At 38.7% G+C, this 11,500-nt stretch overlaps 1 long non-coding RNA gene across 1 annotated transcript in view; it reads right to left on the reverse strand.

Moving 5' to 3' along the window:
- LOC137249556 (uncharacterized) overlaps positions 1 to 8,258 on the reverse strand; it is a 280,890-nt gene extending 272,632 nt beyond the window's left edge. Inside the window, exons 1-2 of the long non-coding RNA XR_010952416.1 lie at positions 8,133 to 8,258; positions 7,877 to 8,072 (exon numbers count right to left, since the gene is read on the reverse strand). This is a non-coding gene — a long non-coding RNA (uncharacterized lncRNA). The remainder of the gene's footprint in view (positions 1 to 7,876; positions 8,073 to 8,132) is intronic.
- Positions 8,259 to 11,500: the final 3,242 nt, after the last annotated feature.

Below are 11,500 nucleotides of genomic sequence, written 5' to 3' on the forward strand. Positions count from 1 at the left end.
CAGGAATCCTCTTTCTGGGAACAACTATCAGTTTCTTCTTGCATTGACCATCCTCACTCTCCCATACTCCATGCAAGCAACCGGATATCAATTCTAAACTGTTCCACTGTGCCCAATATGACTTCGCAATGGGACTCTCTGCTGACATCTCCTCTCTGCTTGGTCTTTCGTTTCGTTCTAGCCCTTGCATAACATGTGACAGATCTGTATCTTCAAACTGACACTTCCTTAGTTGTTCCTTGTCCCATTCATCCGTACACGTTATAGTCATTAGCCGGACATCTATAATGTCTTCTTTAGCATCGGCATTTGAACAGTGCTTGCATTCCAAACTACATGGTCTTCGTGACATTGCATCAGCATTTCCATGGGTACTACCTTTTCGATGCTCAATGGAAAAGTCATAGCTTTGTAGTCGCTCGATCCACCGTGCCAATTGTCCTTCCGGATTACGGAACTGCAGAAGCCATTTCAACGCTGCGTGATCTGTCCTGACACGGAATCGCTGGCCGTAGAGGTATTTGTGAAAATGTTTAATGCACTCTACCAATGCCAACAGCTCTCTCCGCGTAAAGGAGGAGTTCCTCTCTGGTTTTCCAATCGAACGGCTGTAATATGCAACTACCTTTTCCTGTCCATCGACCAGTTGTGATAAAACGCCTCCTATAGCATATCCACTCGCATCTGTATCTAGAATAAATGTTGCTCCTGGAATCGGATATGCTAACATTGGGGCAGTGCACAAACGCTCCTTCAATGTTTGGAAAGCCACTTCTTGCTCCTTCTTCCATTCAAAAGCTTTATTTTTTCTTGTAAGCTCATGGAGGCTATGGGCTACGCTGGAAAAATTTGGTACATATCGGCGGTAATATGTGCACAGCCCAAGGAAACTTCTCAATTCATGTAGGTTCTGTGGTCTTGGCCAATCCTTTACAGCCTCTATTTTTTCGTTCGCAGTGCAGATGCCCTCTGTCGTTACCTTGTGACCCAAATAATTTACTTCCTTTTTAAACAGCGCACACTTTTTGGGACTTAACTTCAGACCAGCGCCAGCTATTCTCTAGAAAACTTCCTCCAAGTTCTTAAGATGTTCATCAAAATTCTTGCCCAATACGATGATGTCGTCCTGGTACACCAAGCATGTTTTCCAATGTAGTCCTTTCAGTACCTGGTTAATGAGTCTCTCAAAAGTAGCTGGTGCATTACAAAGTCCAAAAGGCATCACTATAAATTGCCAAAGACCATCACCCACACTGAAGGCTGTTTTCTCTTTATCTTCCTCCTTCACTTCAACTTGCCAGTAGCCGCTTTTCAAGTCCAGTGTGGAAAACCATTTCGTACCAGATAGCGAGTCCAGAGTGTCGTCAATTCTTGGCAATGGGTAGCTATCCTTTTTCGTAACGTCATTCAACTTTCGGTAGTCCACGCAAAACCTCATTTTTCCATCCTTCTTCTTTACAAGTACTACCGGTGAGCTCCATGGACTAGCTGATGGTTCGATGACGCCGCGGTCGCTCATTTCTTGTATGATTTGACTCACAACTTCCCGCTTCGCCAGTGGAACACTACGTGGAGCTTGACGGATCGGCCTCGCATCTCCCGTTTCAATTTGATTTTTCACAACATTGGTGCGGCCTGGTTTGGAACCAGCCTGGTCAAATATGTTCGCGTACTTTAGGAGCAGTTGTTTTGCCTTACTCTGATAGGCTTCCTCTAGCCCCTGCGTCCATGCCGTGATGTCATTTGAAAGATCAGTATTACTAGATGAAACGTGTTCCTGGAGCTGTTCACAGTTAATAACTACTTCGGCCTCTTGGCATCTTCCCAAAAAAGCTCCTTTGGTCAAATTGAATGGTGACTTAAACTCATTGAGTACTCTTACCGGAATACGTCCATCTTGTTTTGTCATAGCCAGGGTTTTTCCTACAAGTATGTTCAGTGCTGATTTATTTGCTGCTTCGACAACCCACAATTTGTTTGTCCCACAATCTCCATCAACGTTTGCCCAGATGACTGCTTCTGATTTTGGTGGTATTTGCTGACTCTCTTCCACCAGCACTCGTTTACTGCTGTAGTCCCTCTCGTAGCCGAAATTAAGTGGCACATCCATGTTCTTATATCGCATCGTCTTGCTTTGCATATCGATCTTGATGCCTTGGTTGATTAAGAAGTCCACTCCAATTATGATTTCATCAACAATACCTGCCACTATAAAATTGTGAAGTACCGTGACGTTCCCAATTGCGACTTCACATTCTACTTCTCCAATTACCTGGGTGTCCTCTCCCGTGGCTGTACGTAATCTTGCTCCAAGCAATGGTCTTATCTTCTTGTTGACTAAATCTGATCGAATGATGGAATGGGATGCACCCGTATCTACAGTCAGTAACCGTTCCTTTCCATCCACATGTCCTCCGACAGAAAGATTGCTCGACTTTCTTCCAATTTGTGAGATAGAGATTATGGGGCATTCAAATGAGGGAGTCAGCTGTCGCCCCTTGCTGCTGACTCGCTTTAGATTAACGATTGATTTGTCTTGGAGATTTGCTCATCTCCTTCTGCTCTGCGTTTACGACCACCCACATTGTTGGAACTGTTAGGGTTGGTGTTGCAATAACGGGCAATATGCCCTGGCTTTCCACACTTAAAGCATTTGACTGCATCATTATTCTTCTGCTGCGTACCCTTCAATGCTTCCAAAATTGCGTCTACCCAGTCTGGCTTTTCCACTTCCACGCGATGAGCTTTGTACGCTGGCTTACTCAAAAGTGAGGCTGTTTCCTGAGTCAGCGCATGCGATACCGTTTCAGCAAATGTTAGTTTTGGATTCGCATATGTAGCCCGCTTCGTTTCCACATCTCGTATGCCATTTATGAAACTCTGGATTTTTACCCTTTCAGTGTATTCCACGGGTGTGTCCGTATTTGCGAGATGAGCCAATCTTTCAACATCCGAGGCAAACTCCTGCAAAGTGTCATTCGCTCTTTGGTGACGGTTTTGCAACTCGATTTGGAATATCTGTTTCCTATGCTCGCTTCCATAACGTCTCTCAACAGCGGCCATTAATGCTTCATAGTTGTTCCGCTCTCCTTCGGGAATCGTCTGTAGGATTTCGGCTGCTGGCCCTTTCAATGCCACGAATAGAGCTGCGACTTTATCTTCAGCATTCCAGTTGTTCACTGCTGCGGTCTTCTCAAACTGTAGCTTAAAGACCTGGAAAGGAACAGAACCGTCAAAGGATGGTGTTTTTATCTTTGGATTGCTTGCTGAAACAGCTGGGCGGTTTAATTGCAACTCTTGTATACGACCTCTCAAAGCATCCACCTCGGCTTCGATTTTTTCCTCAAACTGCGTTATTTTCTCGTCCATACGCTCTTCGAGTTTTGATGATATACGCGCCTCTTGCGCTTCGAGTTGTACTGTTATGCGTGCCTCTTGTTCCTTCAGTTGTGTCTCCATCTTTGATGTAATCTGTGTCGACATTTCCGACATACGCATTTCTTGTGCTTCAATCTTCGATGTAATCTGTGTCGACATTTCTGACATACGCGTTTCTTGTGCTTCAATCTTCGATGTTATGCGTGTCTCCTGCGATTCCAGCTGAGATGACATTTGCAACGACATTTCGGAAATGCGTGCTTCCTGTACTTCCAATTGTGATGCCATATATGTCTTCTGTTCTGCCAGTTGAGATGTTATATCTGTCTTTTGGGATTCCAGTTGGGATGACACTGTCGATGTTTGAGCAGATATTGCAGCCAAAACCGTGTTCAAGTCTGTGCTGGTAACTGCCTGCGATGTTTCGTTTTTCTCTTCAATTTTTGTTGTTGTCTCGTCCCCATCAGGATAAAAGACATACTCGTCCACATCAATTCCTTCTGCTTCCATTGCCTCTCGTAGCCGTGCCTGAGGTTCGAGTTTAACGCCGCTTGTATTCAATCCACGGCTCTCCAACTCCTTCTTTAGTTGTTGGATCTTCAATTCACTGAACTTTGCCATGTCCTTGTTGTCCTCTGGAATTTATTCACCAATTCCTCTTCTGACACCAATTGTAACGAATTTGATGCAAATCCTATTTGCCTTCTACTAAGTTCGAACCACTAAACTGTTGAATAAATAACTCCAATATGTAATAATGCAAAATGGCCTTTATTCAAGTATTTCACAATAACACTCAAATTGTGTAACGAATAGCTTGCTCAATAACCAAACTGATTGACTTTCAAAATAATACTTCTATTGCTCGCTAGATATCGTCTTAATCAAAACTGCTTGACAGCTCAAATCAAACTCAAACTCTTCGCCTTTACTGTCGCGCCTTTTATACTTTTTGATTTCTAATTGTATACTTCTAGGCTTTTCCATTCCAGAACTTACTAGTTAGTTTCGGCTACAAAATCGCCAGTCACAATTACGTGCACAAATTATTGCCCTCTCTTGTGACAACTCAGATAAGATATATGCATGTGTTTGTGCATTGCCGCTCCGCTGCTCGTATACGTACATATGTGTAGACGCAATTATTTGTTCGTTTATGTAGATACATAATGATTGTATTATTGATGTGAATGTTTGTAGTTTACAGTCTCTCGAGTACACATAGGCGTATAAGTAAATGCATCTGTGTGTGACATCCCTCTCGGCTGCCTTATATATGTGTATACTTGATTTGATTATTGACGTAAATACTGCTTAGCATGGCCTTAGTGATGGTATAGCTTAGTGATGCTAATATCCGTGACAATATATATAATCGTCCATTGCTCTGTGAAAATCATATTCTAGGGATCAAAATAAGAAACTTTGCCGAAGGAACCAAACCTCTAAAACGAATTCTGACGTCCCCCAATTTGGGTCGAACTTTTGGGTAAGGGCAAATTTTGAAAAATCCCACTTTGACCCATTTAGAGTGCTCCAATCGTGTCCAAATGTATGACCGACCCCTCTAAATTTGGAGGCCCGACCCACCGATGCCAGTGGCACACCCCCTGGAACCCCCCTGGGGGTTCACCATACAAACATTTCAAAAAATCGCCGGTTTTGCACTTTACATGAAAAAATCAGCGAAATGCCTATGTTTTTTCTTTTTGGAGTTTATTTTTCTCTTTAGAAATTTATTTAGTCAGAACATATGTAAATGAAAAAATGAATTTTTTTACAACCCTTTTAAAACCAAGGCATCACTGTGATGCATTTGCATGTCGTAAACATAGTTGTGTGGGTTTTTTATTCAGCCGTTTTAAAAAATGAAGGTATCACTGTGACACAGTTGCAGATGTAAAATTGCTCGTGTTGTTTTTTTTAAGCCACCACAAGACACAGCAGGTAGAATTGAAATTACCATTTCATTCTTATTACCTCGTCTCGTAGACCATATATAACGCAACAGTTTTTGTGGATGCATTAAGTCGTTGTGAAGAACTCAAAGTGTGAAGTACTAATTTCAGATAAAAAAATATTTCAAAAAAATAATAAGTGAAGTGACCATTCCAAATCAAAAAGTTTACAATGAATCCACCATCCTCTACACCGCAAGATGAAGCAACTACATCAACAACTATCGAAAACCCAATGAGTCATATACCCAAGCATGATGTTACAGTTTTTGGTGTGTCTACTGATTTAACTGATCTTAATTTACCAACCCATCTGGATATCTTGAGATATTATTTTTACTTAAGCGAACGTGCTAAAACAGAACAAAAAAAGTTTTCCCATACATCATTCACTATTCAAGTACAATATAAGTTGATTGGAATTTGGGAAAAACTTGGTATGGAAATAATGCTGAAAAAAAGTGTATTTAATAAATTGAATAAATTGAGAGAAGGAACAACACCCAACAATTTACAGAGTATGTAAAATCTCTGGAAACAATTTTTTACATTGGAACATGTAAATGCGATTTTGAAGGCAGCTCCATGTGCATGCGGCTGGGTTCCCGAACGCCTCAAAGAGTTCATGCATCAGAGAAGACTAACAATGGATGCATTTATGATGGAAACTGAAGAGCAAGGAGCAACGTCTATGTCATCAATCCCAACATACCAAGATCCTGATGATTCAACATACGCACCGCCACCGGTTCAAGAAGATATGGATAGAAGCACAAGTTTACAATACACAGATAGAAACGATTGTTTTAACTTTGCCTTGGTATGTGACAGATTTGGTGTGCCTGACAGAGTAGCATAAGCATTGGGAACCGCTCTTTTGCAAGATTTTAAAATTAAAGATAAGCATGGGAAACCTCTCATCATGGATAAATCGAAAGTTCGCAGAGAAAAAGAGAAATGCAGACAAGAAGTGCTTCGCAAACGGTTAGATGATACCACTTTGTTAGCGTTTTCATTCGATGGCAGAAAAGATGATACTTTAACGATAGATAAAATTGATGAGAAGTATCATACTAGGATGGTAAAAGAACCTCATCTTGTTATTTTGAGAGAACCCAATTCTGAATTGATTGGTTACGTAAGACTGGTACATGAAACCGCCGAATACAAAACAACCAAATTAAATGGTTTTTTCAACGATAAAAATATATCACTGGATGCATTAATTGGAATATGCACTGACGGTGAGCCAACAAACACTGGCCCACACGGTGGAATTATACGACGATTCGAATTGCTGTTAAAAAGACCATTGCATTGGTTCGTTTGCCTTCTACACTTCAACGAACTTCCGTTTCGGCATTTGTTTGAAGCTTTGGATAAATCAACCAGCACTGGACCAAGATCGGCAACCGGAAAACTGAGCCGTCAAATCGAAACTTGTGAAACTCTTCCGGTAAGTTATTGTATCACTCATTTATTATAATTGTCAACCGTTTTTAATTATTTTATTATTATATATTTTCAGGTGGTGGACGGCTTCCAGAAAATTGAGTTGCAAAATATGCCCCCTGCTCAATAATTAAAGATAATTCATATTATGCGCATTCGGAAAATATCTTGTTATCAATGTTGTTTGATGATAGCAAAGAAAAGCGCGACTGTGCCATCAAGAAAATTATACGCTATCGAACCGATGTTGACGAGCCAATGGAACTTAGAGTTTATAAAAAACCAGATATAAACTTTAATTGCACAAGTTATATGGAAATTATCAATTTGAGTGATATAAATATCGTATTTGAACCACCATTCACGCGAAGCATTCCGTACGATACATTGAAAGAACATTTAAATCAAGATGATCCACCGTTTAATGATCCAAAAATTCCATCACACATACAAGGAACGAAACGACATGTTCAATTTCTAGCTAGCGTTTCCAAACGGGTTATACTGGAAAATGTAGAGGCTGTTATGGCGACGACATTAGAGAGCCGTGAGAAATTGCCCAGACTTGAAAGTAAAAAAGACTTCAAACAATAATTTTTCTTAGTTTCCTTTCTATAACTCACTTAAATTAATTTTTTCATTTACATATGTTCTGACTAAATAAATTTCTTAAGACAAAAAATAGATTATAAATAAATAAATAAAAATAAAGAAAAAAACATAGCCATTTAGCAGATTTTTTCTTGTAAAGTGCAAAACCGGCGATTTTTTGAAATGTTTGTATGGTGAACCCCCAGGGGGTTCCAAAGGGTGTGCCACTGGCATCGGTGGGTCGGGCCTCCAAAGTTAGTGGAGGTCGGTCATACATTTGGACTCGATTGAAGCACTCTAAATGGGTCAAAGTGGGATTTTTCAAAATTTGCCCCTACCCAAAAGTTCGACCCAAATTGGGGGACATCAGAATTCGTTTTAGAGGTATGGTTCCTTCGGCAAAGTTTCTTAATTTGATCCCTAGAATACGATTTTTACAGAGCAATGAGCGATTTTTAAATCAACCCGCCCTAATATATATGTATATATATATATACCTTCCTCCACATCTTGGCGTCTTTGACTGGTGACCCGTCAGCATTTAAACGCTTGGAAAGCTCCTCCCACAGTCTGTTGGACGTCGCTCTACCTTGTGCGGAATTGGGAAATTTATTTTTCGCCAAGTTCGGGTGTTCCGCCATAAACTGCGCCATGCACTCCTTTTGATTTGGGTTTATCTTGTTAAAATTCGTCCTTAAAGAATAAAATATAGTTCAACGTTAATTCAAACACATATTTTGAGAAATAACTTACATTTTCTCTTATATTTCTATTTAATTTATGTATATTTATATATTTGCACTCGCTTTCGGTTGGCGGTTTGTAATCGAATAACTATACGAACGATCGAGTGCAATTGTCTCTCGTTAACGGTTGTCGCGATACCGATTTAAGATCCTTAAAGTACGTTCATGTATGTAAAAAAAAAAAAAATGTGCCATTTTACGTGACGGATAGTACGATCACGCATGTCATAATCCGAAAAACAAGTTTTTACGATCACGTATGTGGCGATTCGGGCCCTGTTTTATTGTAACGTAGAAATAAAATTCTCTTTTAACAGCCACATATACAAAAAATCTTTTCTAGTTATGTATTTGGTAACATTTTAGAATATTTCTGATAAATATAATGATGATTATAAATTTTAATTATTCAATATATAAGGTTCGGATATCAAAGAGTGGCTTTCCTTGCTTTTTTCGCTGCAAAATTTTTTATAATAATACAAAAATTTAACTGTTTTGCCAAAACGGATTCAACACAAAGCGTGGGAAGTCCTGAAACTCGCTCTTGAGATGAACACGATATATGAAAGTTTTTGATTCTTGCAAGGACGCTGAAAGAATGTTCTGCACTAGCTACAGTAACAGGTATAGTGCAAAAGAAAGAAAGCAACACAAATGTTGGGGAAAATTGTATACAGATTTTGAACTGTATGTAGATGGCATTTAATAATTCCAATGGTGACAGACCTTTTTCAAAATGTGTTTCAAGTGAATTATTTCGCATTCTAAGCTTTAAGAAACGTCCGACTTGTATTTTTCGAGAAATTTTGCTGCGCTCGCCCGAACCCTAGTTTCATCCATGTCTTCAAATTGCCACAAAAAGGAGAACGTCTCGTTCAAATTTCTCATAGATACAAATCGTTCAGTAATGCCAGTGATTACCGAATCAACGATCACCAAGAATGTATTGTTTTTAAAATCAGACTCTGGATCATCCGTAATCATCTCATTTCCATTATCTTCAAATCGTCTTTTGGGTTTTCTCTTACGAATGTCCGGAAACTTCAGGATCGGGCGTAGCATCAACGATATTAGCAAAATTCTTGGCTTTCTTGCGTTGATCTAATATAGTTTCCTTCACGTGTTTTGCACAAATTTCTATAAACTCGTCTAAATGTCTGGCGAAAGATAGTGAACTTGTAAACGTTTGTGCTGCTGTTGTGAAATCCTAACTTTCTCCAAATGATCTCTAAGTATCGGATCATAATGGCTTATGAGTTCTAAGATGCCCAAAAAATTTCCATTATTTCGTTCCCCAAGATATATACTTTCGCCTCTGAAAGCTAGGCCTCTTTCACCCAAAAAAAATAGCATCCAAAATTCTATATAAAATTTCTTTCCACTTTTGAGTTTCAGTGATTAGCTGTTCATTGATAAGTGTATCAATTGTAGCCTTCTTTTGAATTAAATTTTGTAAAGATCGCCATTGAATATAACATTGAATGTGATCTTGAGTATTTTCGTGTGCTGGCAGTTTATCGTATAGCTTCTTCCACACCTGCAATTTCGAATATCCGACAGGACAACAAATTTTAGGTAGATTTAAAATATTTGTGCTTAACAGACGACATTGTAGGCAATAAAAAGTATTGCTCTAGCACGTGGAAAAATAACAGGATACTTTTGATTACATCGACGAATTACAGTTACTCAACAAAATAAATACACACTTGGTTTTTGCTGAAAAAAACTAAAATGTAGTGACTCACAGCTTAGTTGATAATTTTCATTTAAAATATCGCAAATTCCCTAAAAGAAACCACATTCAAAAAAATTTCAAAGGTTATTCAAAGGTAAGGAGAATTAATCAAAATTTCAAAAATGACCATCAAAATTTTCAAATTTTTTTTTTCAGAATTTCTAGAAAATTTTTGAGTATGCAGTTTTGTAGCCCAATAAATTTTAGTTTAATAATGTGCAAGTTAGAAATAGCTCAACATTTTTCCTTAATTTTCAGAACTTTTTCGGCGAGGGTGGTGAGCAATTTCTTCCATACAAAATGCATTTTTGTTCATGCGATGTATGGAAGAAATTGCTCAACACCCTCGACGAAAAAAATTCTGAAAATTCAGGAAAAATTTTGAGCTATTTCTAACTTGCACATTATTATACTAAAATTTATTGGGCTACAAAACTGCATACTCAAAAATTTTCTAGAAATTCTGAAAATAATTTTTAAAAATTATCAATTAAGCTGTGAGCCACTACATTTGAGTTTTTTTCAGCATAAACCAAGTGTGTGTTTATTTTATTGAGTTACTATATTTCGTTGACATCTTCAGATAGCAAAAACTCGTTATTCACGGTACCGATGTCGAAGTCTTTTAAACAATCTGGACTTTGATACAGAGATGGTGGTATTGTTGGAAGACTTTTTGAAGATGAACCTTCATCAGTGTCACCACGAAACTTTACGATTGCGGATTCATCTAAACATACATTTTTGCTTGATGTTTTTATTGTCTCCTCACTGTTCGAAGGCCCAGGCAAAAAAACGTTATCAATAGTCGAATCGGGTGCGGAACCTGAATGGTTTTAAGCCAGCTGCCAAATGAAATATTTATTCTTAAATTTTAAGGAAAATGACTTCAAATTATTTTTCACACTTCACTATAATATAAAAACGAAATGCAGATATTCGTTGCTTTTGAAATTCGGCTTAAAAATTGCACATGGAACAGCTAAAGACTCTCCTGATTTAAAAAAAAATTGTCTTAGTACCTCTAAATCGCGGGCCCCCTCAGAAAGCCCGGGCCCGGGGGAATCACCCCATTCCCCCTCCCCTCTCGGCGGGCCTGCATGTATATAACACAATAGAATTTCATACATCTTGCTAGACATAGGTAAATAAAAAATGAAATGAATGAAGTTAGTAGAATTTACGCCTGGCATCGATTAAGGCGAAGACGCTCGCTATACGACTACTGGATTGAAGTTCAACCACTAGCTGAGCTTGGAGTTTGCTTCAAAATACCTCTCTGTGTGAGAATAATAGATTAACATCAACTGAACACGTAGTAACGGCGGCTTCGAAACGAAGAAAGCGGCAAGGTGTTTCATTGTTATATTATGACGCGTCAAAGCAACGGAACGCGATAAAAGCGTTTATGAAAATCTGCCTTAAGGATTTTGATTACGAAATCATTTCGCCTATATGGTTGGGCAACTAGTCATTTTCACAGTTTTATCTTCAAATCTTACAAGCCAAACTGTTGAGTGCGAAGGGCTAAATATCCATAAAGCAATATCGAGGCAAGTTGTACAATCTAAAAAATGTAAATCGTTAAAAGTTTACATATTTATTTATCTCATATTTTATCAGCCAACGTAGAA

Source organism: Eurosta solidaginis, chromosome 4 (genome assembly GCF_040869045.1).
Source record: "Eurosta solidaginis isolate ZX-2024a chromosome 4, ASM4086904v1, whole genome shotgun sequence".
NCBI lineage: Eukaryota > Metazoa > Arthropoda > Insecta > Diptera > Tephritidae > Eurosta > Eurosta solidaginis.